Below are 23,673 nucleotides of genomic sequence, written 5' to 3'. Positions count from 1 at the left end.
ACTACAGAGAATTAAGAACACATAAACTTTTTTTAATAGTAATCTTTTATTTATTTATTTTTATATTTTTTATTTTTGGCTGTGTTGGGTCTTCTTTTCTGTGCGAGGGCTTTCTCTAGTTGTGGCAAGCAGGGGCCACTCTTCATCGCGGTGCGCGGGCCTCTCACTATCACGGCCTCTCTTGTCGCAGAGCACAGGCTCCAGATGCGCAGGCTCAGTAGTTGTGGCTCACGGGCCTAGTTGCTCCACGGCATGTGGGATCTTCCCAGACCAGGGCTCGAACCCGTGTCCCCTGCATTAGCAGGCAGATTCTCAACCACTGCGCCACCAGGGAAACCCAATGCTATTGTTTTTGATAACAAACCTTGAAGGACTATTTGATCCTTCAAACCATACATATGAAAGTATAACTGATTTATAAAGACAACAAAAACTAGGTATCAAGAATCCTGAGTTCCAGGGACTTCCCTGGTGGCCTAGTAGGTAAGACTCCACTCTCCCAATGCAGGGGGCCCGAGTTCAATCCCTCATCAGGGAACTAAATCCCACACGCATGCCGCAACTAAGAAGCCCACATGCTGCAACTAAAGATACCACATGCGGCAACTAAGACGCGGTGCAGCCAAAATAAATAAATACATACTTTAAAAATAATAATAATAAAAATAAAACTTTAAAAAAAATAAGAAAGAAACCTGAGTTCCAATACCAGTTTTGCCAGTAACAAGCCTAAAATCACTTCTGAATTTTTTTTTTTTAATTCTTTAAAGTGACTTCACCTGTCCAGCTCTGAGTTCCAGCCTGGGTGAAGAGAGCAGACAAGGCTGGGACAGTCCCTGGGTGGTGATCAAGCAGGTGGAACTATAGGCTTACTTCAACCAGAACAGCAGCTCAGCTAGGATTTGTTTATATATTGCAGCTAGCATCTGTTTAGAGAAGGCTTCTCTGTTAGTTCTTGTATGATAAAAGGGATTGTGGCGGTTTCTTATAAAAAGCTAAACATGCATTTACGATACAATTCAGCAACTGCATTCTTGGGCATTTATCCCAAAGAAATTAAAACTTATGTTCGCACAAAAAACAAATGTTCATACTCGCTTTATTTATTTATTTATTTATTTTTGCCAGACTTGGGCCTCTCACTGTTGTGGCCTCTCCCGTTGCGGAGCACAAGCTCCGGACGCGCAGGCTCAGCGGCCATGGCTCACGGGCCCAGCCGCTCTGCGGCATATGGGATCTTCCCGGACCGGGACATGAACCCGTGTCCCCTGCATCAGCAGGCGGACTCTCAACCACTGCGCCACCAGGGAAGCCCTCGCTTTATTTTTAACAGCCAAAAACTGGAAACAATCCAAATCTTTCAACAGGTGAATGGTTAAACAAACTGTGGTTCATCCATATCATGGACTTCTACTCAGCAATAAAAAGGAACAAACTACTAATACATGCAACATTTGGATGAATCTTCAGGGAACTGTGCCAGGTGAAAAAAGCCAATCTCAAAAGGTTACATACTGAATGGTTTCATTTACATAAAGAACCGCAGTGGGGAATGGAGGTGGGCAGGGTGGGTGCTAGAGGTAGATGTGGTTATAAACATGCAACACGTGGGATCCTTATGGCATTGGAACTGTTAGGTTCCTTGACTGTGGTGGTGCACACAAAAACCTACACAGGTAATAAAACTGTGTAGAACTTATGACACACACGTACAAGTAAAACTGGAGAAATCTGAATAATGTTAGTAGATTGTATAAATGCCAATATTCTGGTTATGATACTATACTATAGTTCTACAAATGTCACCACTGGGGGAAACCTGGTCAAGTATACAAAGACCTCTATTACTTCTTACAACTGCATATGAATCTACTATTATTATCTCAATTAAAATTTCAATTAAAAATAAAATCCTGAAAAAGAATAAAATAAAATAAAATCCTGAAAACCTAAATCCACATAACCAGAGGCTCCCTGAAAGCTGGAGCCTAGACATTTGACAGTTCCTTGTGCTTTTCAAACTGTCAGTAGTAATGAACTAGTGGGGTTCCCCCGCAATTGAAGCAATCCAGTACTTCCCTAAAATACAATAAAAAGAACTAACAGGGCTTCCCTGGTGGTGCAGTGGTTGAGAATCTGCCTGCCAATGCAGGGGACACGGGTTCGAGCCCTGGTCTGGGAGGATCCCACATGCCGCGGAGCAACTAAGCCCGTGAGCCACAACTACTGAGCCTGCGCGTCTGGAGCCTGTGCTCCGCGACAAGAGAGGCCACGATAGTGAGAGGCCCGCGCACTGCGGTGAAGAGTGGCCCCCGCTTGCCACGACTAGAGAAAGCCCTCGCACAGAAATGAAGACCCAACACAGCCCCAAATAAATAAATTAAAAAAAAAAAAAAAAAGAACTAACAGAAAAATGAAGACAAAATACAAACCCACATTTTCTTATTATTCACTTTTGATTTCTGAAGGCTATAACAGTGGGCATGGCAATGGGCACTGGGATCACATTTTCGAGCAGTGATACATCAAGACAACTAAGCCTACTCATGAGTTCTTTTTTTTTTTTTAATTTACTTATTATTTTTGGCTGTGTTGGGTCTTCATTGCTGCATGCAGGCTTTCTCTAGTTGTGGTGAGTGGGAGCTACTCTTCATTGCGGTGCTCAGGCCTCTCATTGCAGTGGCCTCTCCCGCTGTGGAACACAGGCTCTAGGCAAGTGGGCTGCAGTAGTTGTGTCTTGTGGGCTCTAGAGTGCAGGCTCAGCAGCTGTGGCACACGGGCTCAGCCGCTCCGCGGCATGTGGGATCTTCCCAGACCAGGGCTCGAACCCGTGTCCCCTGCATTGGCAGGCGGACTCCCAACCACTGCACCACCACGGAAGCCCTACTCATGAGTTCTTACCACACCAGTTCCATCTCCTGAAAATTCAACAGAGACATCATCTGGCTGAAGAGATACTTCTCATGTTCTTGAAAAAGATCTTAAAATACTTATGTGGGGGAAAAAAAAACCTCCTATCTATTCATGAAAAAGCCCATCAGAGCCAAAAAACAAAAACAAAAACAAAACACTTCAGGAACCAATCTCTTTATAAAAAACAACATATGTTAAATGTTCTTTGATGCCTGATAGATTAACTCAGAAATCATTGTTTGAAATATTGGGGGGCTTCCTTGGTGGCGCAGTGGTTGAGAGTCCGCCTGCCGATGCAGGGGATACGGGTTCGTGCCCCGGTCCGGGAAGATCCCACATGCCGTGGAGCAGCTAGGCCCGTGAGCCATGGCCATTGAGCCCGTGCGTCCGGAGCCTGTGCTCCACAACGGGAGAGGCCACAACAGTGAGAGGCCCGGCGTACAGCCAAAAATATATATATATATTGGGAATTCCCTGGCGGCCCAATGGTTAGGACTTCCATCTTTCACTGCTGAGGGCACAGGTTCAATCCCTGGTTGGGAAACTAAGTTCCCACAAGCCATGCGGGGGCGGCGGCGGGGGGGGGGGACACCACAAAATACCTGAGATTAAATTAAGGCAACTCAAGGTGTTCTGTGAAACTCTTTACGAGAGACTAGTCTGTACTGGGTTTCACAATAAGAGTGCTCCAGATATGAAACTGTCTCTTTTCCAACACTCTAATTCTACATCTGACTATCTTCCACCTTAATTTAAGTTCAAGTGGAGATATTATAGACAGTATTAGCTCAAATAAATAATAAATAAATTTATTAAATAATAAATAATAGAAGAGACACTGCTTTGGAAAAGACCCCCAGTGTTCTCCTTACTTGGGCAAGTAATAAATCCTTCTCCTGAGAAAAATAAACAAATACTAGGGGTTGTGGGAAAAAACATGAAAAATTAAATCTAAGAGTAATTCCCAAGTTTCACACTCCTTTTAAAGTAAAACGCTTGCCAATGATATTAACAAACAGCTCACTCTTTTCCCTCTCTTTGCCAATACTATTAGAGATTTATCAATACACAGCAAAATGTTAACAACTAGGCGATACACAGAAGGAAAACCTAGGGCATGGATACTCCTGATTAACAGCCCTAATACTTAGCAAAACACATTTATTAGTGAAACTGAAAAAGGAAACAGAATTATTCAGCAGTTAAAAGGAAGTACTGATACCACAGTATGGATGAACCTTGAAAACATGATAAAGAAGCCATTCACAATGACCTCATATTATATGATTCCATTTATATGACATATCCAGAATAGGCAAATCTACACAGACATAAATTATTCATTGCATAGGGCTGGGAGCAAGGATGGGATTGGAAAATGACAGCTAAAAGGTTCCTTTTTGAGGTGATAAAATTTTTCTAAAATTGATTTTGGTAGGTTTGCACAACTCTGAATATACGAAAAAAAACTGAAATGTACAATTGAAATGGATGAACTGTATTATACTCAAATTATATATCAATAAAGCTGCTACCAAAAAAAAAATGGGGGGGAAGGAAACAGCAGTAGACTCCACAGACAGTAGACAGTAACTGCTTACTAAATATAACAAAAAATAAAGAAATGAAGTGAGGGGATTTCCCTGGCAGTCCAGCACTTAACAAACTCTTGAGATTCCACTGCAGGGGGCACACGTTCCATCCATGGTCAGGGAACTAAGATCCCGCATGCTGCACGGTGCAGCCAAAAAGTAAAATAAAAAAAAAAAAAAGAAATGAAGTGAAAGGATTAAATGCTTATATAGAAAAAAGAAAAAAGTACAGAATTTTTTCACATATACCTAGTGACAGAAATGCAGAAGCAAAACTGAATCAAGTCTACTGAGTACAGAAATGGATGAAGGAAGTAATAACTGGTCTTAGAATACCTTATACAGATCAACTAAAGAGCTATGCATATTATCTCTGTAGGTCAAGGCTAGCTATCATTCATGGTACAATATACATCAGTTTCCCTTTCTGTCCATAATTCCAACCTCTACTAATTATTTATGTAATTTAAAAGAAGGGAATATGATATTTACATAAACAGTGTGTGGAAGAGTAGAATACATACACATGTATATACTGGAAAAAGCAAAATCTCCCTGAAGGGCATATGAGAAACTGATGGCTTTGGTTGCCTGTAGGGAAGAGAGGAAGGGTGTTTTTGGTACTTTCAAATTTTGAAAGTAGTATCTGTCATGTACCCAAAAAAGTTAAGAATCTGCATAAAAAATATCTTTCAGTGAGTCTGATAGCCCTCCAGCTTGACAGAGATCCATTAAGCAACTACTCTATAGCTGCTTGGTTAAAAAACATGCCTAAAACCATGCAATGGTACTACCATCCATTCTTCTATATCCATCTTCTCACCAGAGTTCCAGAGAGTGAAACTCTATGTAAGTGGAAACACAGAACACTGGAGATATTCCTCCTGAACAGTAAACACAAGAGACCCAGTTTCCTAGTCTAGCAACTAAGTGATCCCTAAGTCTTCTCTTAAATTCTGAGAACCTAAGAGATTAAATATTTCGCCAACCACATTTGTGTATGGTGTTAGGAAGTGTTCTAATTTCACTCTTTTACATGTGGCTGTCCAGTTTTCCCAGCACCACTTACTGAAGAGGCTGTCTTTTCTCCGCAGTATATTCTTGCCTCCTTTATCAAAGATAAGGTGACCATATGTGCGTGGGTTTATCTCTGGGCTTTCTATCCCGTTCCTTTGATCTATATTTCTGTTTTTGTGCCAGTACCATACTGTCTTGATTACTGTAGATTTGTAGTATAGTCTGAAGTCAGGGAGCCTGATTCCTCCAGCTCCATTTTTCTTTCTCAAGATTGCTTTGGCTATTCAGGGTCTTTTATGTTTCCATACAAATTGTGACATTTTTTGCTCTAGTTCTGTGTAAAATGCCATTGATAGTTTGATAGGGATTGCACTGAATCTGCAGATTGCTTTGGATAGTATAATTATTTTCACAATGTTGATTCTTCCAATCCAAGAGTCAACCACATTTGTGTCTCTAGGTTTCCCCTGTTCACGTATGTTCTCCCTAACTTGAACAGATTTCAAAGAATCTCTTTAAGGAAAAAGTCTGTGTAGCACAAATCTGAAAACATAAATAGGTGTTAGAAAAATATGTGGGGACTTCCCTGGTGGCACAGTGGTTAAGGATCCGCCTGCCAATGCAGGGGGACACGGGTTCAATCCCTGGTCCGGGAAGATCCCACATGCCGTGGAGCAACTAAGCCCATGTGCCACGACTACTGAGCCTGCACTCTAGAGCCCACAAGCCACAACTACTGAAGCCCGCGTGCCTAGAGCCTATGCTCTGCAACGAGAAGCCACCGCAATGAGAAGCCCGCACATCACAATGAAGAGTAGGCCCCTCTCGCCACAACTAGAGAAAGCCTGCATGCAGCAACGAAGACCCAACAAAGCCAAAAGATAATTTTTTAAAAAAATAAACTGGAAAAACACGTGTTAAAGTCAAAAATGATAACTGTCTTGGTAAACTTCAATCAAATATAAAAGAGATACTTATAGAAAATGTAAAATGATCCTATTTAAAATAAATTATATATCTGTAATATGTTACTCTTCGTAAAGAGGAATTAAGAAAATATACATGTATCTACTACTTTGTGCCAAAGAAATAAAGGAAAGATAACCCAGGAAAACAGATAGATAGATAGACAGATAGATAGATAGATATGAAAATGTACAGAGAAAGGAATGCAGGCTATATGCCTGAGTATAACAATAATTATTCCTTATCATCTCACACCAGTCAGAATGGCCATCATCAAAAAATCTACAAACAATAAATGCTGTAGAGGGTGTGGAGAAAAGGGAACCCTCTTGCACTGCTGGTGGGAATGTAAATTGATACAGCCACTATGGAGAACAGTATGGAGGTTCCTTAAAAAACTAAAAATAGAACTACCATATGACCCAGCAATCCCACTACCGGGCATATACCTTGAGAAAACCGTAATTCAAAAAGAGTCATGTACCAAAATGTTCATTGCAGCTCTATTTACAATAGCCAGGACATGGAAGCAACCTAAGTGTCCACTGACAGATGAATGGATAAAGAAGATGTGGCACATATATACAATGGAATACTACTCAGCCATAAAAAGGAACTAAACTGAGTTATTTGTAGTGAGGTGGATGGACCTAGAGACTGTCATACAGAGTGAAGTAAGTCAGAAAGAGAAAAATACCATATGCTAACACATATATATGGAATCTAAAAAAAAAAAAAGAAAGAAAAAAAATGGTCAGAAGAACATAGGGACAAGACGGGAATAAAGATGCAGACCTACTAGAGAATGGACTTGAGGATACGGGGAGGGGGAAGGGTAAGCTGGGACAAAGTGAGAGAGTGGCATGGACATATATACACCACCAAACGTAAAACAGCTAGCTAGTGGGAAGCAGCCGCATAGCACAGGGAGATTAGCGCGGTGCTCTGTGACCACCTAGAGTGGTGGGATAGGGAGGATGGGAGGGAGGGAGATGCAAGAGGGAAGAGATATGGGGATATACGTATATGTATAACTGATTCACTCTGTTATAAAGCAGAAAGTAACACACCATTGTAAAGCAATTATACTCCAATAAAGATGTTTTAAAAAAAAACAATAATTATCTCTGAGGAGGGCAATGGGAATGGGGAGAACAGAGGAGGCTGGAGCAGAAAGGTCTGAAAGGGGACTTTCACTTTCTCTTGTATTTTCCTTCTTTATTTGAATTTTTTACAACTAGCATATGGTTACTGAATAACTAGGGACATCTCAGGAAAGGTGAAATGTAACTAAAAGCTAATTCCTATTAACTGTATTTTTTAAATAAAACCTGAAAGTAGCAGGAGTGTTATCTTTTTCTAAAAGCATTACTTTTCCTAACAGAAGAAATTACCCAAAACGTGAATCTCTTACACACCACACACATATATGTACCTAAACACAGTCCTGTTAAACAAAATTAAAGAAACTTTCCTGTTCCTCCTGATGTTTCTATTCCTTCTAGAAACCCAGTAACTTGCAAAATGTTCAATATCGGGACTTCCCTGGTGGTCCAGTGGTGGAGAATCTGCCTTACAATGAATGCAGAGGACGCGGGTTCAATCCCTAGTCAGGGAACTAAGATCCCACATGTCGCCGAGCAACTAATCCCACATGCCACAACTACTGAGCTCACGCACCTCAACTAGAGCCCACATGCTGCAAACTACAGAGTCCACGTGCTCTGGAACCCACGCGCCACAACTACAGAGCCTGCGCCCTAGAGCCTGTGCGCCACAACTAGAGAAGCGAAAACCTGCATGCCACAACTAAAGAGAAGCCCGCAGAACACAACGAAGATCCCTCATGCCACAGCTAAGACCCGATGCAGCCAGAAGTACATTAAATAAATATATAATAAATAAATAAATCTAAAAAAAAATGTTCAATATCTCTCTAATGCAAATTTCCCCTTCTCAAACCCACTGTCATCGTTAAGCATCCCTCACTGCTCTTCTGGACTGCATATATTGTAATACCTCCCCTCCCTGTCTCCCTACCTTTGAAGGGAATCCTTCCAAGTCTGCCCTCAGATCACAGAAGTATATTTTCTAATTCTACGCCAAGGATCTTGGGCTACTTGTACAAAGGCAATCAAGGGACAGTTGAGCAATTCTCCAAATAATCTGATGATTAGAGGCAACCAAATTAATCTATTTTTAAAATTTCAGACAAATTTTAATAGCTGCTAAAGCAGTCTCATAAAAAGATTGAAGCATTTGGAGTAGAAACTACTGAGTAAAATAATTATCCTGCTCGTCCTGGATCGACTTGGTACCTCCTTCAAAGAGACAGTAATAGCTTTGGATCCTGGTGTGTAGAAAAATGTGAATACATCTGAGAACTGCCACCACTGAGGATTTCATATTAAAATTACTTTTCCTTTAAATTAACTTATTTATTTATTTATGGCTGCATTGGGTCTTCGTTGCTGCACACGGGCTTTCTCTAGTTGTGCGGAGCGGGGGCTACTCTTCGTCGCGGTGTGCAGGCTTCTCATTGTGGTAGCTTCTGGGTGCGGAGCACAGGCTCTAGGTGCGTGGGCTTCAGTAGTTGTGGGACGTGGGCTCAGCAGTTGTGGATCACAGGCTCTAGAGTGCAGGCTCAGTAGTATAGCACACGGGCTTAGCTGCTCCACGGCATGTGGGGTCTTCCCAGAGGGCTCAAACCCGTGTCCCCTGCATTGGCAGGCGGATTCTTAACCACTGCCCCACCAGGGAAGCCCTAAAATTGCTTTTGACAGCTCAATATAGGAAAGAGGTAACAATTGAAATGAAAAATTAATATTCTTGATAGTAGCCCTTCCCTCAGAGGAAAAGCAGCAAACAAGCAATGCCACCATAAAGGATTTAGCAAAGTACCTGCTATATTGTAAGCATTCCATAAACTTTGGCTATCATTATTAATATGCCTAACACAGGGTTAGACCTCCATCTTACCCACCTATGCATTAATTGTACAGGTATAATACAAGTCAATGTAGAAGACAGAATAAATACAATTTTCTTAAGCTTTAGTGATACTTAAACTAAACATTATAGTGTCCACTGTATTTAATTTTGTAATACCTTACAAAATTGCCTTTTTAATCATCAAAATAGCTTAATTTCTTTACTTTGTATTACATGCATTTATTACATAAATTCAAAATCACAAAAGGAAATTCAAAGGCACATAATTCAAAAGCACAAAATGATATACAATAAAGTCTCCCTACCACAAATGTCTCTCAGCAACCGAGATTACACTCCCCAGAGGCAACCAACGTATAGCAGTTTTTGGGTATCCTTTCAGAAAGCCTGCATCTAGAGAGTTCCCTTGTGGCTTAGTAGTTAGGATTATTGGCTTTCACTACCATGGCCTGGGTTCAATCCCTGGTTGGGGAACCGAGAACCTGCAAGCCACACGGCATGGCCAAAATATATATATATATATATATATATATATATATATATATATATACACATACATACATACATACATACATAAATAGGATAAAATTATATGTTTATGTACCAATTATCTTCAGAAAAGTAAGCCAGAAAAAGCTGATGTTATTCATTAGGTTTTAACTGAATGGAGCAGTTCCTTATAGTATCAACTGCATAGTTAGGAAATAAAATACTAACTTAATGTGTATTCAGTTTAACTTGGTATGTATTTTTCAATTCCTGAAAAAAATAAACAACTTTGTACATTAAAAAATAAAGAATTTTTCCATTTTAAATAATAATGCAGGGAATTCCCTGGCGGTCCAGTTAGGACTCTACGCTTTTCACTGCCGAGGGCGCAGGTTTGATCCCTGGTCCTGAAACTAAGATCCCGCGACCTGCATGGCACGGCCAAAAATTAAAAAAAAAAATTTTTAGGGCTTCCCTGGTGATGCAGTGTTTTAAGAATCTGCCTGCCAATGCAGGAGACACAGGTTCAAGCCCTGGTCCAGGAAGACCCCACATGTCACGGAGCAACTAAGCCCATGTGCCACGACTACTGAGCCTGCACTCTAGAGCCCGTGGGCCACAACTACTGAGCCCACGGGCCACAACTACTGAAGCCCACGTGCCTAGAGCCTGTGCTCCGCACCGAGAAGCTACCACAATGAGAAACCCGCGCACCACAACAAAGAGTAGCCCCCGCTTGCCACAACTAGAGGAAGCCCGCGTGCAGCAACGAAGACCCAATGCAGCCAAAAATATAATTAATTAATTAATTTTAAAAATAAAATAAAATGACCTTAGCAATTTTCTTAAAAAAAAAAATTGCTCCCTTTTAAGATTACATTTTAAGGCAAACATTATTGACACTGTCAATAATATATGAAGACTTCAAAAAGGATTGTATTCCTTAAAAATATTTTCCTTTACTAAAATCAGATCCCAACCTTAGCATACAACTAACTAGATGTAGTCAGTCCAAAACTTCTCTTAAGTTATTAAATAGTTCATTTTCAAAATGGATAATACATCGGTAGCTTTAGGTCTCCACACCCACTCAGGAATGACGAAAGAATACCTGTAATTTTGTAACTACACAGTTCTCATCTATAGAAACCATTGCTTATAAATGAATTTAAAATAGTGACTAGCTCAAAATAATTACGGAATTTACAAGATAGGATTTTCCTGTTCTAAGTGCTTGCTTTTTATTTTGTAAAATAATACACAGTTTGGGAAATAATGTTAAAGGCGAACTAGGGAACTAAAATAACATTTGTGAGTCACTGAGATTACTGTCAACAGAAAAAAAGTTCAGACTTCGAAGAGGGAAAAGACCCACCTGCCCCAATTTGAGCCCACTCATGGCTTGTCTATGGGAAGAGGCATACTCAGTAAGAGCTCAACTCTTCAGAAGTAAAGAAAATAATCACAAATCCCCCATTTACAGATTGGACGTGCTATCATAATGGCTTATAATGGCATCACAACCAGAAACTTGCCTGAAACAACTGGGCTCCAGAGTTAAAAAGAAAACCTCCTTTGTGTCCTATGCATCTCCTTCTATGTGTCTGAGTACTACTAATTGTAGATGTAATGTTAATGCTCACATTCCTTTCGCATGTGAATATGAAAAAAAAAATGCTTCTCAATTCACTATTTTTTTAAGTTAAGGGATTAACAACTGTAGTCTATTGGTTCATTTATTCAAAGTAAATTTATGAAAAAAAAGTAAATTTATGTCTAACTTCCTCTATTCCCAATAATTTAGGATCAAGCTTAGCAACATGTTTTAATATACCACCCAAACAAATTACCTAAGCAGAAGAGGAAAAAAAAATTTTTGTGTTTTCTTATTTAAAAACTCTGTAAAGATGATCTACACAAGCAGACTAGGACCTCTAACTATACGAAGTCATACATTAAGTATCTTTGTTACTTACACATATATGACAAACCACAAAACCACAGTCCAATTGTAAAGCTAAGGGAAAAGGAAAAGCTCATCTTACATTCAGAACAAAGGTATGGGACTTCCCTGGTGGTCCAGTGGGTAAGACTCCGAGATCCCGATGCAGCGGCCCGGGGTTTGATCCCTGGTCGGGGAACTAGATCCCGCATGCCTGCCACAACTAAGAGTTCACATGACACAACTAAGAAGCCCATATGCCCCAACTAAAGATCCCGCATGCCGCAACTAAGACCCGGTGCAACCAAAATAAATAAATAAATATTTATTTAAGAAAAAAAAAGGTACACTATATCACATAACTAATTCATTCTTTAACTCTTAACTCTAATCCATAAAACAGGACTATACACATAAAAACTTGTTTAAGAGTAGAGAGTGAAAGTTAATGGTTAAATGATTAGAAAATTGCTTCCTGTTTTCAAATACCCAGGTACTATAAAATGAAGGTGGTGATTATTACACTAAAAAACAACACTTTAAACTTATATAGTCTCGGGCCTCCCTGGTGGCACAGTGGTTAAGAATCTGCCTGCCGTTGGGAGTGTGATGGGTGGGGGCAGGAGGCATGGGCCGGGGGCAGTTCTCTCCTCACTTGTAAACTTGTAGTTTCACAGAAAAAAAATAAATTAAAAAGAATCTGCCTGCCAATGCAGGGGACACAGGTTTGAGCCCTGGTTTGGGAAGATCTCACATGCCACGGAGCAACTAAGCCCATGCGCCACAACTACTGAGCCTGCGCTCTAGAGCCCGTGAGCCACAACTACTGAAGCCCACATGCCTAGAGCCCACGCTCCGCAACAAGAGAAGCCACCACAATGAGAAGCCTGCGCACCACAATGAAGAGTAGCCCCCGCTCACCACAACTAGAGAAAGCCTGCACACAGCAACGAAGACCTGACACAGCCAAAAATAAATTAATTAATTAAAAAAATAAAAAAGGAAGAGCCTTCTTAAAAAAAAAAAAAGAAAAAAAGTATATATAGTCTCTTTCAACCTTCCTCTGAAGGACCTAACAAATAAAAAAACTATTGAGGCAATCAGCTATAAGCATAAATTCTACCCCAGTGTTCACAGCAACCTAAGTGTCCATCAACAGATGAGTGGATACAGAAGAGTGGTGTATATATACATATACAATGAATTACTACTCCGTCATAAATAAAAAGAACAAAATTTTGCCATTTGTAACAACATGGATGGATATGGAGGATATTATGCTAAGTGAAATAAGTCAGAAAGAGAAAGACAAATACTGTATGATAACACTTACATGTGGAATATAAAAATTAAAACAAACTAGTGAATATAAGAAAAAAGACTTACAGATATAGAGAACAAACTAGTGGTTACTAGTAGGGAGAGGGAAGGGGGGAGGAGCAAGATGGGGTAGGGCAGCGGTCCCCAACCTTTCTGGCACCAGGGACCAGTTTCGTGGAAGACAATTTTTCCACGGCCAGGGCAGGGACCGGGCTGGGCGGGGGTGGGTACCGGAGGGGGTTCAGGTCGTAATGCAAAAGATGCTTTAGGCAGTAATGCAAGCCATGGTGAGTGGCAGATGAAGCTTTGCTCGCTCACCTGCCACTCATCTCCTGTGGTGCGGCCCAGTTCCTAAAAGGCCTTGGACCACTACTGGTCTGTGGCCTGGGGGTTGGGGACTCCTGGGGTAGGGTATTAAGAGGTACAAACTACTATGTATAAAATAAGTAAGCTACAAGAGTATATTGTACAAGACAGGGAATATTTTATAATAACTACAAATGGAGTATAACCTTTAAAAATTGTGAATCACTATGTTGTACACCTGAAACTTACATAATATTGTAAATCAACTATTCCTCAGTAAAAAATAAATTTAAAAATAAATAAATAAGCAAAAGCATAAATTCTAGAGTCATACAGACCAGAGTTTGAAACCTGACTCTCCCACTTAAAAGCTGTGTGCCACCTGGCATATTAACTTCCCAAAGCTTCAGTTTCCTCATCTCTTTTTTTAAAATAAATTTATTTATTTATTTATTTATTTTTATGGCTGCATCGGGTCTTCGTTACTGTGTGCAGGTTTTCTCTAGTTGCGGCAAGCGGGGGCTACTGTTTGTTGCGCTGCATGGGCTTCTCATTGTGGTGGCCTCTCTTGTTGCGGAGCACGGGCACGGGCTCTAGGCACAGGCTTCAGTAGTTGTGGCACGTGGGCCCAGCAGCCGTGGTTCCCGAGCTCAGTAGTTGTGGCGCACGGGCTTACCTGCTCCGCGGCATGTGGTATCTTCCCGGACCAGGGCTCGAACCCGGAACCCCTGTATTTGCAGGCGGACTCTCAACCACTGTGCCACCAGGGGAGCCCTCCTCATCTCTTAAATGAGGATATCATTAGTACCTTCATTACAAGTTTGTTATGAAGATAAAATGAATAATGCACAAAGAGGAGTTAGCATAACCTGACACATAGGTGAGCATTCAATAATGTTAACTTTGGTTATAGTTTAATCCTATGTAGTAAATCACACAGAGGAGTTTTTCTAATAGACTATATTGACAGTCACAGCTTTAAATGACAAAAGAACATATTGATAAAAGGAAGCAGGTAACAATAGAATACATAGAATTAAAGAAGTCACTGATTAAAAAATAATTGCCTGGCTCTCAAGGAGAAGATAGTAAATTCTTCCTAAGTTAAAGGTAAAACAATTGTTACTGGTTGGTACAGCATATATAGTTCTCTATGACACACACACACACACACACACACACACAGAGTAGACATTCCTTGTAGGTAGAATGAGAATCTAAAACCCAGAAGCCTCTCAGGGAAAATTTTAATAATTTAATAATGGAATGTTGGGTGAAGTACATCAAGAGTTAAAACAACTAGGGCTTCCCTGGTGGCGCAGTGGTTGAGAGTCCACCTGCCGATGCAGGGGACAGCAGGGGACAGGGGTTCGTGCCCGGTCTGGGAGGATCCCACATGCCGCGGAGCGGCTGGGCCCGTGAGCCATGGCCACTGAGCCTGCGGGTCTGGAGCCTGTGCTCCGCAATGGGAGAGGCCACAACAGTGAGAGGCCCGCGTACTGCAAAAAAAAAAAAAAAGAGTTAAGACAACTAATGATTTCCAATGAAAATGTGAAATTTCCACAGCCATCAAAAGAACAAAAATAAAATAATTATAATTGATCATAACATTGTCCAAAATCAACAACCATCTTCTATGGATGTTTCCTTAGGCTCACAGTGCAAAAAACAAGCGTGTTAAGAGAACTCCAGTTGGTTTTCCCCAGGACATGCCTCTAATAATTAACTACAATGAATCTCATTGGAGGAATGATGTCCATGTAGCTGATAAACATGGAACCTAACTTTTGAAAATATACAACTGCAGAAATAAGTTTTAAATAAATTTGTGTTCAGATAACATAAGGGCAGCAATTTGTAATGATTTATAAAGTCAGAGGAAAACACTGATTTTAATAGTATGATATCCAAATACAAGATCTACACTAAATCAGTAGTTCAAGAACAAGGAATTTTAAATGACCATATTTCAACTATTTAATAGAAATTAGTTACTGTGTAACTACATGTAAGTAACATGTCAGAGGTAGTAAATAGCGGCCTGGCTACAAGAAATGAGCACCTCGATTTCAAACAGCAGGTCTTCATTTTAACTCCTATGAAAATGTTTAACAGGTTAAGTGATTAAATAAACATTAAAGAGAACTTCAAATTGCAGTAAATTTATAATTCTGACAATCTGCAATACTCATTTAAATCACAAAAGCTCAATCATTTAAGCTAGTAAAGTACAAATGTCTCAAAATGGAGTTTGGCCTCTTGTTGACAGTCACCTCAAATTTCTTCCAGTGGCTCAGCAGGTAAGGAATTCATGGAATTCAGGGCTTCAAGGTCTAGTAAGCATTACTAAACCTTACTGGTTAAACCATCCAGTCAACACCAAGTTATGTGGGGCAATGCCTGTAGATTATCTAACTCCTTTGTCCCTTCCCACATCTTCTCTACTTCATAACTACCATTACTTCTAAACAGTACAAAGAGGTAAACATGAAATTGGTAAATATTATAAATTAGTTATTAGAAATGCAAAGAAAAACTATGGTCAGGAAAGTGGTTAAACTGCAGTTTAAATAAAGCTTCTGGATTACCCATGGATTTCTTTTAATCCACATAATCCTCCTCCTGAAGGCATGGATAATCAGGTTCGCATTTCCATTGAAGGCAAATGAGCATTTGCCTGGTGGTCTCCCAAGTAGCCAGAGCAGCAGGAGACAAGCTACAGGGTCAGGGATGCAGCAGTCCCTCCGGGGTTTGCAGTAGGGGATTGTGAGCTGCTGACCTGTGCTCTAACAATACCACGACACAGGGGACTGCCAGATTAACTTTCTTTATTTTGGTGGTAAATTCCCCCTATTAAAGGCTCAACAGATAATAACCTCAGGTGACCTACTTTAAATAATCAAGAAAATAAGGAAATATACATTCTTGGTGAAGAAGTGGGGGAAAGACAGATCATGGAGCCAGGACTCAGGGGAAGGATGTGTAAATTTTTTGAGGAAATGAGGGAATTTCTAAATTATTGACTGCTTTAGGCTGGAACAAAGTTAAACGAATAACGGAAAGCTACCTTTGCAATACACCATAGCTATAAAGATACCACATCTTTCCCTCAAACCCTAGGAGAGTTGAATACCTGAAACAACTAAGTGCTGGAATAAAATGGATAGTCTAGCAGAGGTGACAATGCTAGAGAGAGAGAAGAGAGAAAAGCTGAGACTTCATAACATAATCCTTGGCAAAATTAATCTCCAGTTTACCCTAGCTTACCCTGCGATTGCAGTAAATGGGATTCTGGGTTTATCAAAGACACATGAGAAGATATGTTATGCCATCCTTTATGATTTTATCACAGACTTAGCCTCCAAATTTCTTTGTTAGATGCACCCTATTGTAACTTGACATTGTAGGATTTGCCTCACTTGACAGGTTCCAGAAGTTATACAATTATTTTTTTTAATTTAAAGCCTTTTAAACATTCCTCCGTCTACAAAGTTTATTACTTTATTGCATGTAAACCCGTTATGTTGAAGACTGGAATTCTTTCATTTATATTTCTAAAAGAAAACCAACAATTAGGTTGATCAATTATCCACTTATTCCAAGTTCTAACATATTCTATGCATGAGAGATTTTCCCTTTAAAAAAACAAATAAATCCAGGGAATTCACTGGTGGTCCAGTGGTTAGGACTCTGCGCTTTCACTGCCAAGGGCCTGGGTTCAACCCTTGGTCAGGGAACTAAGACCCTACAAGCCGCATGGTGGCCAAAAAAATAAAAAATAAAAAAATAATTCCAAGTGTTAAAAATGAAGGGGAGGCTGACCGCAAAGGGGTAGCATGCGGGAATTCTTTGGGGTGTTGGAATTATTCTGTACATTGTTAGTGGTGGTGATAGTTACAAGAATCTAGGCATGTGTTAAAACTCATAGGACTGTACATGAAAAAGGTTTTGTAAAATTTTTAAATTCAATGTCACTCTCCTTTTAGAAATGTCTTTTTTTATTAAAAACAAAAACAAAAAAACCATCAACTCAGAAAAAGAAAGGTCTAAACTAGAGATACGCAATCTGCATTATCAGAGCAACTGGTAGGTAACACACTATACACACCCAACCATACATCTAATACCTTTCATTTTTCCTCTCTCAACTGGAAGCTTGTGACTCAGGATTATTTAACCTGGAGATGATAACATAAAGGTTACCATGGAATATATGAGAGAACAACTTAAAAAGGAAGTACACCAGTTTAGAATCACTCCAAAGGGTAAAGCTGGACCCAGTGGCTGGAAAATACAGGAAGTCAGACTTTGATTATGAGAAAGCAGAAAGGTCTCTTCAAGAAAGGATAGTATCCTTTCACACAAGGTGTCCCAGCAGACATCAGACTACCAAAGGCACATAGGCACTCCTTCGAAAAATAGCTCATACAAATCAGGGAGTGGAGAGAAGGCAGAGGGGAAAAAAAAAAGTGTCAAAATTTGGAGAGGGAGATGAGAAGGTAAAAGGAGTGAGAAGCAAAGATGCCCCACACAAGCCTGAAAATCTATAATATTCTCCTTTATCTTCCTTTTCTTCTGCTCTTCTACTAAATTTCCAGTATTGTTCTTCTAGTCTAGGATTTCCTTCTCCAACGTATCTTTTTCCTATTATCTACTCTGACAATGGAATTCTACACCTTGATTTTTCCATACCCTTCTTTCTTCACAAACCTACTAGTCTTTGGGGCTTCAGTCTCAGGCAGGGGGAAAATCCTAAATTATTTGCCTCTTTCTACAACATGACAAGGCTTGCAAGTGAGCAGTTAGCAGAAGCCAAATGATAGGGACTTATCTCTCCAAGATATGGTAAGAGTAACTGAATCAAATGGTTCAGAGGATATTTACATACATGCACACAAGGGGGGGGGGGGCTCAGATTTTTTAAAAAATAGTGTAATTGAAATAAATAAACACACCTGTTCTCTGTAAAAATTGCAACCGCTACCCTATAGGATTTGGTATGCAATACTGGATTAAACTACCACATTCTATAGAACCAGTCCCCTCCAGTCAAGACCAGAATTCAACGCTTCTAAAGAACAAAACAAGGCTGGAAAACTTGTATGGTTTCTTATTCCCCAAAATACTAATGATCCAGTATACAATGAACAAAATCCACATTTGTTTTTGTTATTAACGGCTTGACGTCTAAATGCTTAGCCTTTTCAGGAGGTACAGTACCTTAATGAAGACTGAGAAAGTAAGGATACGTAATAGGGCTTCCCTGGTGGCGCAGTGGTTGAGAGTCCGCCTGCGGATGCAGGGGACACGGGTTCGTGCCCCGGTCCGGGAAGATCCCATATGCCACGGAGCGGCTGGGCCCGTGAGCCATGGCCGTTGAGCCTGCGCGTCCGGAGCCTGTGCTCCGCAATGGGGAGAGGCCACAACAGTGAGAGGCCCGCATACCGCAAAAAAAAAAAAAAAAAAAAAAAAAAAAGGAGAGGATACGTAATAGAATAACCCTAGGCCCTGTGATCACTTCCTCATTTGCACAAATCTGGGACCAAAAAAGGGTCAAGTGTGTTCAGTACACGTTATACTTGGAATCGGAAGATTTTATAATGTATTTCATTCACACATTCATTCATTCAACATTAGTTAAATTTTCCAGACACTGTTCTGGTTACTGAGAATACCCCAGGGAAGACCAAGTCCCTTTCATCAGAGAGATTATAGTATGTTGGAGGGAAAAGACCATAAACAAATAAACAAGAAAATAAGCAAGATAATTAGCTGATAACTCAGGTAGAGTTTGGACTTACTTTTTAGTGCAATAAGAAGCCCCTGGAGCAGGAGAGTAAGTAAAGATCACTCTGACTGCTGTCTGAAAATGGACTGTAGGAGAGCAAGGCCAGAGGCAAGGAGACTAGTTAGGAAGCTACTACCTAGGAACAACTGGGGTGGTGACAATAAAAAATAAAGTGAAGTAGGGACTTCCCTGGTGGTCCAGTGGTTAAGAATCCATCTTGCAATGCAGGGGACGCCGGTTCAATCCGTGGTCAGGGGAACTAAGATCCCACATGCCACGAGACAAGCTAAGCCCACGCTCTGCAGCTATTGAGCCCATGTGCCACAACTAAGACCCGGTACAGCCAAAAAATAAATAAATATTTTTAAAAAATAAAAAATAAAGTGAAGTAAATATATTCGGGATACATTTTGGAGGCAAAATCAACAGGGTTTGCTGAAGGACTGGCCGTGTGGGGCAGTGGGGAAGCAGTGAGGCAAAGCGATGAATTAAGGATGACCACCAGATTTTTCACTTAAGTAGGTGGAAAAGGCCGGTAGAGGGGTGCTCTTATGAAATGCAGACTGCTGGGGAAGGAACAGGTTGAAGAATGGAAATCAAGAGCTCCACTTTGAACATGTCAAGTTTAAGATAGAAAAATGAAGTGAAGATATGTAGGCAGGTAGAAGAAATGTGACGTTCAGAACTGGAGATAAAAATCTGAGAGCCGACAGCAAGGTGATAGTATTTACACCACAGGCCTTGATGAGATCACTCAGAGAGAGTACAGGTAGAAAAAATTAGAGGGACGGGCTTGGACACCCTGAGGCATTAGGATGTTTTGAATTCATGAAGAGAAGGAAAAGTCAACAAAAGAGATAGAGAAACCGAGTGAAGAGAAGGAAAACCATAAAAGTGGAGTATCCTGGAAGGTTCCTTTATATAATATGATACTCTAATCCACCACCACCACCCCCCATCCTGCTGGCCACACACTCTCAAATTCTATAAACAAAAAAAAAAACTGGGGCCCAGAAAGACTGGGTGACATCCCCAAAGTCCCAGCTATCTGGGACCCAGGACCAGGCCTAAGAGCCAAGATGTGACTCCTGACCCCTAGCCTTTTCACAGTGGCTAGCAGTGCTTCTACTGTTGGGTTCACCAGTGAGACCACAGGGGAGTTTATAATTTAGGGAGAACACAATTAGACTACAAGGTTAATGTTTAATTTTCTTCTATGTATTTTGTTTACATTTACAAAGCAAGTTGGATCAAAAGCCTTTATGGATGAGTTTCTAAGAAAAGCAAGAAATACAGATAAGAGGTGGAAAAAGGCAATAAATCAAAACCCAACTCGGTTTTCTCCACTTCTAAAAAACACTGTGGGTCTTCCCCGGTGGCGCAGTGGTTAAGAATCCGCCTGCCAATGCAGGCGACATGGGTTCGAACCCTGGTCCGGGAAGATCCCACATGCCGCGGAGCAACTAAACCCGTGGGCCACAACTACTGAGCCTGCACTCCAGAGCCCGAGAGCCACAACTACTGAGCCCGCCCGCCACAACTGCTGAAGCCCACGTGCCTAGAGCCCGTGCTCCACAACAAGAGAAGCCACCACAATGAGAAGCCCGCGCACCGCAACGAAGAGTAGCCCCCGTTCGCCGCAACTAGAGAAAGCCGGCACACAGCATTGAAGACCCAACGCAGCCAAAAATAAATAAATTAAAAAAAAAAAAACACTCTGAAGGTAGAAGACCCTCATTAGGATGTGAATCAGGGGTTGTACAAAAAAGTTTTTTGATTTCAGTCATTTTTGCTTCAGTGAATACAATCCCAGTTTTAAAGCTTAAGATTTTTACTTTGTTCCACACTTGCCTTCTGGAACTAGGTTAAGATCTTTATCCTGACCACCCTTTCCTATGCTACTTTATCATGACTTAAGCAGTTCTGCTTTTACCATAAAAATATTACAGTGTAACCTAAAAATCCCCAAATGATTAATGAACTGCTGAGAATTCTGACTCATTGGAGATGATTTTATTAGGAATCATATTTCCAAACACCCATTCAGTGCTTCAAAATAAGTACTCATCTAATTTAACTATGATGACTTCACCAGACAATAACACTGCCCACGATGATGTTTACAAAAGCACTTGTCACTCCCTTCGTATGTAGCAATGTAAAAAAAAGGAGTCTGTTTCCATATTCTTCTCTGTTTATACGTGACAGTTCAAGTGTCACTTAAGATTATTTAAACAGCAAAGCACTTCAAGTTTCATATATCCCACCACCTTGCATCCGAAGCGAATCCTAAAACTCGCTGTTTTATTTAAACAGCAATTCCCACTCGGTACCTGAGACAGGTATTCCAAGGCAGCCTTAGTAAAAAAAAAAAAAGAGAGAGAGAGACTCCAGCATTCTAGGATGAGGCTATAGGATTCGTATTTCGGCCACTGTTTAGATAACAGGCTCCTGTTAACTCCAGTGGAGGTTACTGCAACATCAAAGCGCTTCGTAAATAAATGTGCCCCCCAAAAGTACACCCGCAGCCAGGAATCAGCAATAGCTAACAAGGGAAGATGCTGCAGCAGAGTTACTCCTAACAGCCTACCACTGACCGAGCACTCGCTTTTCGGTCCTGTACATCATCCTGTCCTAGCTTCACAACAACCCTGTGAAGTACGTATAATTATTCCCACTAACGAATCCGGATACTCTGGCCCAAGGCCCCAGGGCTGCTCAGTGGCGGCGCCGGAATTTGAAAACACGACCCTATCCCAACAGTCCAGGATCCCCGCCCCTAAAATACACCCTGCGCAAAAAGGCATCTGAGGATCAGGAGCTCGCAGGTGTCCGCACAGACACAAGGGGCGAGGACGCCGCCTCTCCGCAGACGCCCCTCAGGAACGCAACCCAAAGGGCCGCGTCCCTGCCGCCCGGAGGCCGAGGAGAGCCGCTTACCTTGGAGAGCCCCGGGAGGGCCTCAGGCGAGCGAGGCACCCCCGCGGGCCGGCGTCCTCCGCGTCGGCAGGAAGCGCGGAGCGGCCACTCAGTCGCCGGCGCCGCAAGCTGTGGCGTGCAAGAGCGCGCCGCCGGCCCGCGCGGGGGCACCTCAGAGGCCCGCCGCGACCGCGCCGCCCCTCAGCCGCGCCGCATCCGGGTCCCGTTCCACTGCACTCACCTGCCCGGCGCTCCGCCGCCGCCGCCGCCGCTGCCGCCGGCTCTCGGCTCCAGGTACGCGGTTAGCAGCCCAGGCCACCACGACCATCCAGCTGCGGCGCTCCCATGCCCGTCTCTCTCAGTCGCCACCCGCCTGCCCCGCGCGGCGCTACACCAGCCCGTCACCCACGGCCATGGCTAGCTCCGCCGCCGCCGCACCGACCGACGGAGCACGCGCGCGCCGCCGCCGTGCCCCACCGCGCGCGCGCGCGCCCGTCTCAGGGCCCGCCTCCCAGCAGCCCTCGCCCCGCCCCGCGAGCCGCTCCGGCCAATCCCAGGTCTGCGGGCTGGGCGCGGCAGAGCTGGTCGCGGCTGGGAGGGGAACCGCCGCCTAGTCCTCGCCGGTTGGTGCCTGCTGGGAGGCTGAGCCGCCGCTTAGTTTTCTCCGGCTACCCGCCCAGCAGCGGCGCTGCTGTGCGGCAGTTCTGCTCCTCTTTGAGGCTCCCGGAGGACTCGGAATCGGGAATCCCCAACAAGCCGCTTTCAGGAGAGACCCGCCACCTGCCCCGGCCTTCGTAGCCGCCTCCGAGAGATTTCTCTGTTCCTAGTTTCCTTGCCGGCCTCCTCTTCCCACCCACTCTCCCCAGTTCTGCGACTCTGAACTGATATCTCGGTTCCTGGGCCCTACACTTTGCTTTTCCCTCACCCCCTGTGTCACTCCTCTTCTGGGGGTGGGGCCGCTAGGTCGGCAGCCCCACAGCTGGCCCTTCAATCCCTGCGCTGGTCATAAAGCAAAAGTCCAGCATTCCAAGACCAAGATTATTTTTCTGTGTGTTCATTTTTGCGATAACTAACATTTATCTGCAGAGGCTTACAGTTTACCCAGCCCTGTTCGCATACGTTATCTCCTGTTATCTTTTGACCTCAACCGGGAAATCTCATGGTCCTCTTTCTTAATGGCACACTTCAATTTCACTTACCGAAAAGCAAGAATTTAACTTATTGTAAAGCTACTATATTGTAAGGTTATTGTAACTTATCGCTACTGTAATAGCTCAGGCAAATAGTTGAGTAGTCTGGGATGGAATCTCAAGTAAACCTAATATAAAGCAAAGGTGGCAAACAAGCCTGTGATAAAAGAACAGTTTAGGGCTTCCCTGGTGGCGCAGTGGTTGAGAGTCCGCCTGCCGATGTAGGGGACATGGGTTCGTGTCCCGATCCGGGAAGATCCCACATGCCGCGGAGCGGCT

The 23,673-nt window shown here is 42.3% G+C and overlaps 1 protein-coding gene across 2 annotated transcripts in view; it reads right to left on the bottom strand.

Annotated features, from left to right (window-relative positions):
- Positions 1 to 22,648, bottom strand: part of PIK3CB (phosphatidylinositol-4,5-bisphosphate 3-kinase catalytic subunit beta) — a 203,963-nt gene extending 181,315 nt beyond the window's left edge. The window contains exon 1 of one of the 2 annotated variants that reach the window (XM_060099616.1): positions 22,446 to 22,648. The gene's annotated coding sequence lies outside the window, so the exon portion shown is untranslated. Of the gene's footprint in view, positions 1 to 22,225; positions 22,292 to 22,445 lie in introns of those variants that run through there. The other variant, XM_060099617.1, reaches the window with a different exon arrangement.
- Between the last annotated feature and the right edge of the window lie 1,025 nt (positions 22,649 to 23,673).

The sequence above is a fragment of the Mesoplodon densirostris genome, chromosome 5 (assembly GCF_025265405.1).
Source record: "Mesoplodon densirostris isolate mMesDen1 chromosome 5, mMesDen1 primary haplotype, whole genome shotgun sequence".
Lineage (NCBI taxonomy): Eukaryota > Metazoa > Chordata > Mammalia > Artiodactyla > Ziphiidae > Mesoplodon > Mesoplodon densirostris.
Note: the sequence above shows the minus strand (reverse complement) of the source record. Positions and strands in the feature narration are given on the sequence as shown.